Genomic DNA, 10043 nt, shown 5'->3' on the forward strand with positions numbered 1-10043 from the left:
ACAGGGAACCGTGCCTGTCCCCAGTGTCCCACAGGGAGCCGTGCCTGTCCCCAGTGTCCCACAGGGAGCTCTGCCTGTCCCGAGTGTCCCACAGGGAGCTCTGCCTGTCCCCAGTGTCCCACAGGGAGCTGCAGAGGGAGCCGTGCCTGTCCCCAGTGTCCCACAGGGAGCTCTGCCTGTCCCGAGTGTCCCACAGGGAGCCGTGCCTGTCCCCAGTGTCCCACAGGGAGCAGAGGGAACCGTGCCTGTCCCCAGTGTCCCACAGGGAGCAGAGGGAGCCGTGCCTGTCCCCAGTGTCCCACAGGGAGCAGAGGGAGCCGTGCCTGTCCCCAGTGTCCCACAGGGAGCCGTGCCTGTCCCGAGTGTCCCACAGGGAGCTCTGCCTGTCCCCAGTGTCCCACAGGGAGCCGTGCCTGTCCCCAGTGTCCCACAGGGAGCTCTGCCTGTCCCGAGTGTCCCACAGGGAGCTGCAGAGGGAGCCGTGCCTGTCCCGAGTGTCTCAGAGGGCACAGAGGGAGCCGTGCCTGTCCCCAGTGTCCCACAGGGAGCAGAGGGAGCCGTGCCTGTCCCGAGTGTCCCACAGGGAGCTCTGCCTGTCCCCAGTGTCCCACAGGGAGCAGAGGGAGCCGTGCCTGTCCCCAGTGTCCCACAGGGAGCTCTGCCTGTCCCGAGTGTCCCACAGGGAGCTCTGCCTGTCCCCAGTGTCCCACAGGGAGCAGAGGGAGCCGTGCCTGTCCCCGCACACGCTCTCTGTCCCCTGTGTCTCACTCAGCTCTGCCTGTCCCTGCTCCGTGTCCGAACGCGGCAGCTGTGCTCGGGCTGCCCAGGGCAGGTTCCAGCCCCGCAGGGCTCTGGCTCCCAGGACAAGCCCAGGAAGGAAAATCACGGCTTTTCCTGTGCTCCACGCCCGGGCGAACGGCAGCAGCGGGTGCCATCGAGGGCACGGATGGGCATAGGTGTGGTGCCAGCTCCTGCCAGCGCTGCTGGGCCTTCTGAACGAGTGACCACGCCAGAGGGGTTCAGCCAGCCCTGTGAACCACCTGTGAAGCCTGACATCCCTTCAGCCAGGCGGTTCGGAGAGGGAGCAGCGGCTAAACACAGCCCTGGAGCAGTGAGAGCAGCAGAGCTGGGGAAGGGCTTTGGATGGGAGCTGGGAACCGGGAGCGCTGGAGAGGGGGCGGCCGCCGGTTCACGCATCGCTGCCGGGGCGGGGAGCGCATCCAGGAAGGGCAGAGCAGCTCCCCCTTGGCTGCGGCCTGGGAACGCTCCTCGGCCGCTCCTGGCCCCGGCTGGGACCGCTGCGGGCTCCGGGGAGCGGCACCCACGGAGGGCACGGCGGGCAGTGCCCGGGGCTGCCAACCGGGACCGGCCACGGACCGCGCTCTGCCAGCGCCCCGGGCCGAGCCGGCAGCTGCCTTGGGGTCCCCTGGGCTCCCCTGGGCTCCCCTGGGCTCCCATTCCAGAGCCTGTGCAGGGGTTTGTTCACAGCTTCTGTCACCTCATGCAGTGGCAAGAGCCATCAGGAGCATCACTGCTCATGCTGCGGGCACAGGAGAGCCAGGGCCTGTGCTGGTGCCCAGGGTTTGGGACCACAGCAGGGCTGCCTGCCCACATCTGGCCTTGTGGCATCATCCCGGGGCTGTGGTCACGAGGAGAGTCCCTGCTCGCCCAGGATGGACCTGCTGTGCCCACCAGGAGCTCCTGTAGCTGAGCTGGAGCAGCTGCAGCTCACACAGACTGGGCTGGGATCCCTGGCACCCCCACGGCAGGATGGGCTAATGTGGTTTTTGGATCGTGTTCCTTTAATGGTCACTTGGCACCAAGAGAGGTGTATTAGATGTGTCAGGGAAAGTTTATATCCCAGTTAAGTGGCTTTCACAGAGAGCTGATGGAGTTAGTGCTTCTGACTCGGTGCTTTGCTGCTCCACACTTCCCCCATGGTTTGGGGCACCCCCAGCACTCCTTGCCACTCTTGTGCCCTGATGGCACCATCCCCTGAGCCCAGGGGCAGCTCAGCTGGGGGAGAAGCAGACCCTAAGGGCACCGAGGCTCAGATCCCACAATGGGCACAGGGATTGAAACACTTGTGTGGCTTTGGTGACCCTTGGGGGAGGCAGGGAGTGCCCAGCCAGGCTCAGGGCGTCCTGCAGAGGAAAATGGCAGCGCCAGAGCCTCATGCCCTCTCAGAGGTGTCACTGCCACCTGCCCAAAAAGGCACCTCGTTCAACTGGATACAGCATGTGGGCAGCCCTGCAGGTCTGGAGCTGATGGAAATGAGCACCACACTTTAATCCATTCAAAGCAGAGGCCTTGTAAACCACTGGAGTCTGACACAGCTCTCGGGGGTTATGTAAAGGAACCGCTCACAGCACGAGCTGACAAATATCATGTACAGTATCTAACAATAAGATGGCACTGAAATATGACTCATTTGCACTGACTCCATGTGGATGTTTCTACCCTTAGAGTGGTACTGGGAAAGAGGAGCAGGAGCCTCTGGAGGAGCCCCAGGCTGGGTGTCCCTGTTCCCATGGTGGTGCTGGGGCACACACCCTGCCCAGCCCCAGGGAATGCAGAGCTGCAGCCAGCCTCTCACCTGGGCTGTGGGAAGAGGGGAGCTGGGGCTGCTGCTGGAAGCACCCTGCTCCAAAATCCACCTGGGAACCTCCGTGCCCAGAAAGGCTCCTCTGGGCAGCTCTGCTCGTGCCCTGTCCCCTGTGCAGCTGCAGATGCTCAGTCTGTGCTCAGGGGCGGTGCTGGGATCAGCCACAGCGCCGTGTGAGCCTGGCTTGGTGCTGCAGCAGGCAGGACCGGTGCTGGGGCTGTGTTTCACCACGTGCAGATTGCTCCTGAGGTTTGCAGGGCACATCCTGTCATGAGTTAACTGCAGTTTATCTTATCTGAGAGGCAAATTCTTCTGTTTGCTATTTTAAACAACTCGGCCAAAGAGGCAGAGCAAAGCCCAGGATGCAACCCCTCAACTCTTGGTGCCGGATGCTGACCAGGGCAATGGGGCAGAGTGGCTCTGGCTCCTCTTTCCTTCTGGAACTTTCCCACCAGTGTGAACTCACTGATGCTTCTGGATCTGCTCCTGAGCCTTGTGGGTACAGGGGCTTCATGGCAAGGGACAAAGGCCCCATTTGTGCACTGCCAGAGCATAGTGTTTTCTGCCTGCCACCTTTTACAGCAAAGTATCAGGAGTTTGTGTATCTTAGAGCTTCAGGGACATGTGCACGCAGTTACACACACACATCCCTTAGATCCATCTGTGTGTAGCTGATGGTGTATTTTTAGATGTGGTGTAAGCTGATCCTGTTCGTGAGCTCTGGTCAGCGTGACTTGATCAAGAAAAGGAACAACTGAAATTTGTGTTTCTGTACATTCAGTAGAGGGGATTCGTGTCAGAGGGTTTTCTAAGGAATCCTGTCCTGGGCTGAGGGTAAAGCAGGTGAAAAGGCAGGGCCACCCGTGGTGCCACCAGTGTCACAGCCCCAGCTCTCAGTGCTTTAGGAGACGCTCCCGCTGACCCACACCAAGCGCCGCAGGGCCTGGCTCTATTCTGGGTGCAGGTAGCTATACTTAGGGCTGAGTCATCCCTCCCAGTATCACTTACAGGAGAGATTTAATGAGCAAAGCCGGTGTCCAGAGCTGGTGGCACGGGCTGGGGGCTGTTCTGGAGCCTCTGAGGCAGTGGCAGCAGCTGTGGTGGCGTGGGCACAGCCCCAGCCCTGCCCCTGCCCCTGCCCCAGCCCCAGCCCAGCCCAAGCCCTGTCCTGCCCCAGCCCTGCCCCAGCCCAGCCCCAGCCCTGTCCTACCCCTTGTCCCCGGCTGAGCCCGCTCTGGGACAGGGGGTGAATTGCAGCTGGCAGCAGAGACGGAGGTGCTGTCACTGCCCAGCTCCATCCCTGCTGTGGGCAGGGCACCCAGGAGCCCCACGGGGTTCTAAAGGCAGCATCCCTCTGTGGAGCCATTCCCTGATGTCACCACGGCCTGGCAAGCTACAGAGAGCTGCTAAATCCAGCCAAAAATTCAGCTCTGCTTCCTTTTGTGCATGCACCAAGGGCAGCTGCTTATGCAGCATTCCCTGGGGACTGGGACTCACCGGGACTCACTGGGGCTCACTGGGGCTCACTGGTATTTAACCTCTCTCGGCTTGAGCAGCCTGCTGGTGGCCCCGGAGCCAGAGCAGCTGTCAGAGCACTCAGCGAGGAACGTGCCCCAGGGCTGTGGCAGGGCTGGATCCGCTGGTGGTGTGGCACCAGCCCTGCCAGCACGCTGCACCGAGAAATGTTTTCCTTTGCAGATTTATCCCCATGCAGCAAGGGAAGGGTAGAAAACATTTTCCTTGAATCACAGCCAAAGAGACAAGTCAGCTCCTCCATCTGCTCCCCGCGAGGCTCTGCCTGTGGATTTGCCTCTGTGGGTCTCTCTGGACCTGCTCGCTCTGCGTTCTACAGGACACCTCTGGGGCAGGTTTCTCTGATGTTCTGCTCTTCTCAGTTGTCTCAATCGAGTGACACTTTGCCCAGAGTCTGAAGGAGAGGAAACAACCCAGGAACAAAGGAATATCTTGGTGAAAAGCTGTTCTAATGGTAGTGAGAGATGGCTTGAAAACCCAGAGTTTTATTCTGAGTCAAGCCCCTCAAGTAATATCTGAATATTGGCATAATTTGTTTTTAAAAGTGTTTAACTTTATTTTTAGTGTGTCAATGTCAAGGTGAATGACAGATTTTCAATCTTCCCTTGGCTCCTCCTGCTCCGTGCTCTGTGCTCAAAGCTCCCCTCCATCACCCTCCAAGGGGCCAGGAGCCCCTCCATGGAGGAGGAAGAGCAGGAGGAGGAGGAGGAGGAGGAGGAGGAGGAGGGTACTGCACCCCCCGGGGCCAGGAGGTGACCGGGGGGGGGTGATGGGATGGGGTGACCAGGGGTGATGGGATGGGGGCCAGTCAAGGTGATGAGACTGGGAGGGCAGGGGGAGGAAGCAAATCTCCCAGCTCCCTCCCTTCCCCAAAGGACTTTGTTTTAAAACAAGTAGTCTTTTAAAAATCTAGGGCAAGTTAGCCTTCTGCCAAAATTAGTCTTTGTGCAGGAGCATGAGAAGGAATTTTAATGGGTAGCTGGTATGTGGGGACGAGGGGAATGACTGCTTTTACTATCTAAATGCTGTTTAAATAAGGCTGTAACATCAAACAGCTTTGCCACGCTCGCAGCTCTGTTTTACAGGAAGCATCACTGCCACCGCTCACAAATACACAAGAATGTTAAACAACAACTTTTTACTTGTGCCAAACGTGTCCTGACACATTGCTGAGGAGGAGGAGGAGAGCTGCAGTGCCAAGGCAGCTCGGGCAGCACCCGGGACCTGCTTCCCTCTGGCCTGGCTGCTGTCCCTGCGCTGGAAGCTGCCACAAACCCCTGCGAGGCCATTTGTCCTCCTGGACTGGCCCAGCTGCAGCCAGGGAGAGCAGGGAGAGGGGAAACCCATCCTGCTGCACCCACCTGGGTCCTGGGGCCCTGTGCTGAGCCCACAGTGGGGATGGGGGTAGCGATGGGCCAGTAATGCCAAACAAACAAATAATTCTCCCCCCACAGTGCAAAGCTTTATTATCTCAATGCATGACTGAACTACTCTGGTGTTGTTACTGAGGATATTAGAACTCAATAATCTGGTAAGAATTTAACTTCTGTGGAGTCTTAAAAGTACTCTTTAATTCTGAAATTAGCAATAACATAATATTTGGTATTAAAACTGTGTTATAATCCCCAAGAGCTTCTCCCAGCTGGGAGAGGCCAGAGTCACAGAGAGGCCAAGTGAGCAAATCCTCATCTGTGGGTCTCAGGGCCGTGCCCCGAGCCTCTGGCATGTGCATTTGGGATGCTTGGCTGTGTGCAGGAGCATCCCTTGCCCTCCTCTGCCAGTCCCTGGGGTCTGTTTGGGTGATACCAAGGCTGGGTGCCCCTGCTCAGCCCCTCCACGCCTCTGCCTGGCCCCAGCCCCTGACACTGTCCCAGCGCTGAGCCAGCCCCGGCTCCACGGCTGGGTCACTTCTCAGTCACTGCCTTGGAGAAAAAGCAGTTCCCCACAAAAGGCCATTATTCACAGTGGAAGGAAGTGCATTTGTGACCAAGCAGCCTGGCTCCCACAGGGAAATCTCTGTCAGTCCATGCCTGAATGCCAGCACAGCACGGGGCACAGCCTGGCACCCGCCAGGAGCCAGCCTGGCCGTGGGCACTTCCAGGGCAGGGGCAGCCACAGCCCCCTGAGGAACCTGCGCCAGGGTTGTACCACCCTCTGTGTTAAAGTTAGGGCTGGTTTTGGTTAAGAATCGAGCCGAGTGGGGCTCTCAGCCTGCAGGGGAAGGTCCCTGGGAGCAGCAGGGGTTGAAGGTCTCAGTCTGACCCAGGCCATGGCCCCAGCTCAGCGAGGAGGGTGTGGGGCAGATCCTGGTGCTGCTGCGTGGAAGAGCCATAAAGCAAAGGGAGAAGTCTCCTATGAATTATTAACACAAACAGCTCTGCTGTTCCCTGGCTGTAGGGGAATGCCAGGAAGGGTGAGTGGTGTTTCCAGCACTCTAAATGAGCAGATTTTCTGATGATCACTCAGGGATGCAGGGATGCTCCCACGGGCAGGCAGCAGCCACTCAGGGCCCTGGGAATGGGTTTCCTGGTGGGAGCCTCTGCCTGGTTCTCCTTTGGGACATCCAGCTTGCCCTGGGGCTGCAGGACACGGTGCTGGTGGCTGTGGCAGGCCATGGGTCACTCCCAGAGGGGTAGCCCCATTCCCAGGGAGCACTGAGTGGGCTGTGTGCCCCAGGGGACACAAACACAGCCAGCACTCAGTGTCCTCTCAGTCCTCACACAGGAGCTGGTGACACCCACAGCCAGCTGCCACAGAGCCCTGGGTGCTCCTGTGGGTGCCACAGACACAGCCCAGCCCTGGGTGCTCCTGTGGGTGCCACAGACACAGCTCACAGCCCTGGGTGCTCCTGTGGGTGCCACAGACACAGCTCACAGCCCTGGGTGCTCCTGTGGGTGCCACAGACACAGCTCACAGCCCTGGGTGCTCCTGTGGGTGCCACAGACACAGCTCACAGCCCTGGGTGCTCCTGTGGGTGCCACAGACACAGCCCAGCCCTGGGTGCTCCTGTGGGTGCCACAGACACAGCTCACAGCCCTGGGTGCTCCTGTGGGTGCCACAGACACAGCTCACAGCCCTGGGTGCTCCTGTGGGTGCCACAGACACAGCTCACAGCCCTGGGTGCTCCTGTGGGTGCCACAGACACAGCTCAGCCCTGGGTGTTCTGTGGGTGCCACAGACACAGCTCACAGCCCTGGGTGTTCTGTGGGTGCCACAGACACAGCTCACAGCCCTGGGTGCTCCTGTGGGTGCCACAGACACAGCTCACAGCCCTGGGTGCTCCTGTGGGTGCCACAGACACAGCTCACAGCCCTGGGTGCTCCTGTGGGTGCCACAGACACAGCTCACAGCCCTGGGTGCTCCTGTGGGTGCCACAGACACAGCTCACAGCCCTGGGTGCTCCTGTGGGTGCCACAGACACAGCTCACAGCCCTGGGTGCCCCTGTGGGTGCCACAGACACAGCTCACAGCCCCTCCAAGCTGCCCTGGGTCTCTCCTGCCTCACCCTGAGCACCTCCAGCTCCATGGGGATGCCAGAATGGGCTGGGTAGTGCTCCCACCTCACTGCCTGTGATGGTTTGGGGTAACCCCACAGGTTTGGGTAACCCCCCAGCCTGTGATGGTCGGGGTAACCCCTCAGGATGTGTCCCCAGCAGTCTGGGAATGGGAGAGGGCTTGGGGTGGGTGGGAATGGGGCAGCAAGTGAGCCTGCTGCCTCTGGAACTGCACAGGGGCGACCCTTGTTTGTGCCACCTGCTGACCCCAAACATCACAGAACCATGGAATGGTTTGGGTTGGAACAGACCCTAAATCCCATGCAGGGCACCCCTGCCATGGCAGGGACACCTCCCACTGTCCCAGGGGCTCCCAGCCCCAGTGTCCAGCCTGGCCTTGGGCACTGCCAGGGATCCAGGGGCAGCTGCTCTGGGCACCTGTGCCAGGGCCTGCCCACCCTCACAAGGAACAGCTTTCTTCCAATATCTGATCTCTATGTACCTTCCCTCAGTGTAAAGCCATCTCCACATGCCTCCTTTGTCTTTGAAGGCTAAGCATCACTCATTTATTCACTTTATTCACTTATTTCGATTCTCATTTGGTCTGCCTGCTTCCTCTCGAGGTTTTAAATTGCATCTATTCTGCAAGCCTTTTATTACCTATTTTTAAAGACATACCACTGCCGGAAGAATCTCCTGGAAGCACGAATTACCAACACAAAAGGCAGGAGGAGTGTTTCATAATGCTACTGGGGCAGCTCCAACACGAGCTGCTCGGTGCAGCCAGCAACGCTGGGGCCACACTTTTGCTGCCACTAAAAATAGTTGCAGCTTCAAACCCAAATATATTTTTGTTCATTAAAATTATGGACAAATAAGAGGATTTTTCTTTACTCTTTAATTAAAGCAGCTGCATAACCTGAGTGTAAATAAAAGGTAGCACTGTCCCTGCAGATGTTGCAATCAGGTTTCAGTAGTGTTCACAAAAAAATTGAACTTAACAATATTAAAATCACAGCACACCAGATAAATAAGCATTTTCACATCCGCCCTTGGAACACAGAGTAACTCACAGCCACATGCCAAGTAATAAGTCCTGTGCCTTCAGAGTATTTGAAATTGCTGTGCCCATGCAGCTGGGCTCAGACACCCCCAGGAGTGCCCCAGGTCCTTCCTCACCCAGAGGAGGAGGAGGGGGCAAGGCTGGGGAAGGTTCCTGTGCCCTCCTGGGTGGGGCTCACACAGCCCAGGGTTGGGGTTTGCCTGTGGGGCCTCGCTGTGGAGCCAAAGCCCAGCGTGTCCCTGGGGGCACAGAGCAGAGGATGCTCCGCAGCCTGGCACGGGGCTGGCAGCCACCTGGGCACCCTGCAGCTCCCCTGGCACGGGGACAGGGCTCACAGCACAGCCTGGGCACCCTGCAGCTCCCCTGGCACGGGGACAGGGCTCACAGCACAGCCTGGGCACCCTGCAGCTCCCCTGGCACGGGGACAGGGCTCACAGCACAGCCTGGGCACCCTGCAGCTCCCCTGGCACTGGGACAGGGCTCACAGCACAGCCTGGGCACCCTGCAGCTCCCCTGGGACTGGGACAGGGCTCACAGCACAGCCTGGGCACCCTGCAGCTCCCCTGGGACTGGGCTCACAGCACAGCCTGGGCACCCTGCAGCTCCCCTGGCACGGGGACAGGGCTCACAACACAGCCTGGGCACTCTGCTGCCCAGAGCAGGGCCAGGTGCTGCTGTACCCTGCCCAGGAGTTCATTGATTCTGTGGTGTATGAACTGGATTGAAACAAAAAAGGCCATGCCTGCAAATGTACAAACTGACAGCACTTCACCTGTGGGTTTCATGCTGACTTCAAGCTGTGTTAAAGACATGTAAGAGTTACTGGGCATAAATAGGAAAAAACATTAACCCATGAGCTGCAGGAAGCAAGTACAGCTCATGAATAAGAATTGGTTTTGGTGTGGGTCTGGCAAATGTTAAGCTCTAAATAACTATTTACTTCAAACTTTGTGGTGTCTTAAGAGAATGATTTGTAGTTAGAAGATTCCCAAACATACCCAGGGGGAAAACAGGTTACAAGCAAGACCACAGAATCAGAACAGGTTTAATCTCATTTGCTAGTCAAAGATTGCACAGCATGCGGGAAGGTGGAACTTCTAGGTGGTCACAGTAGAGAGATAACGAGCTGGATCTTGTCCCTAGTAATCACAACCCATCGTTGCCACTGATTATTAATTACCAGCCCAAAGGCCAGAGCTGCAGTTGCATTCTCCTCACATGTTGGATGGATTGGAAACTCCAGGTGAGTGGCTCAGGGAAAGGCCTCTTCAACCACACCCATCCCAGAGGTTGATGGATAATCACAGGGATCACCTGGGCCCCTAGAGCTGGTGGGCTGACTGCCTTC

Source organism: Molothrus aeneus, chromosome 10, assembly GCF_037042795.1.
Source record: "Molothrus aeneus isolate 106 chromosome 10, BPBGC_Maene_1.0, whole genome shotgun sequence".
Classification (NCBI taxonomy): domain Eukaryota; kingdom Metazoa; phylum Chordata; class Aves; order Passeriformes; family Icteridae; genus Molothrus; species Molothrus aeneus.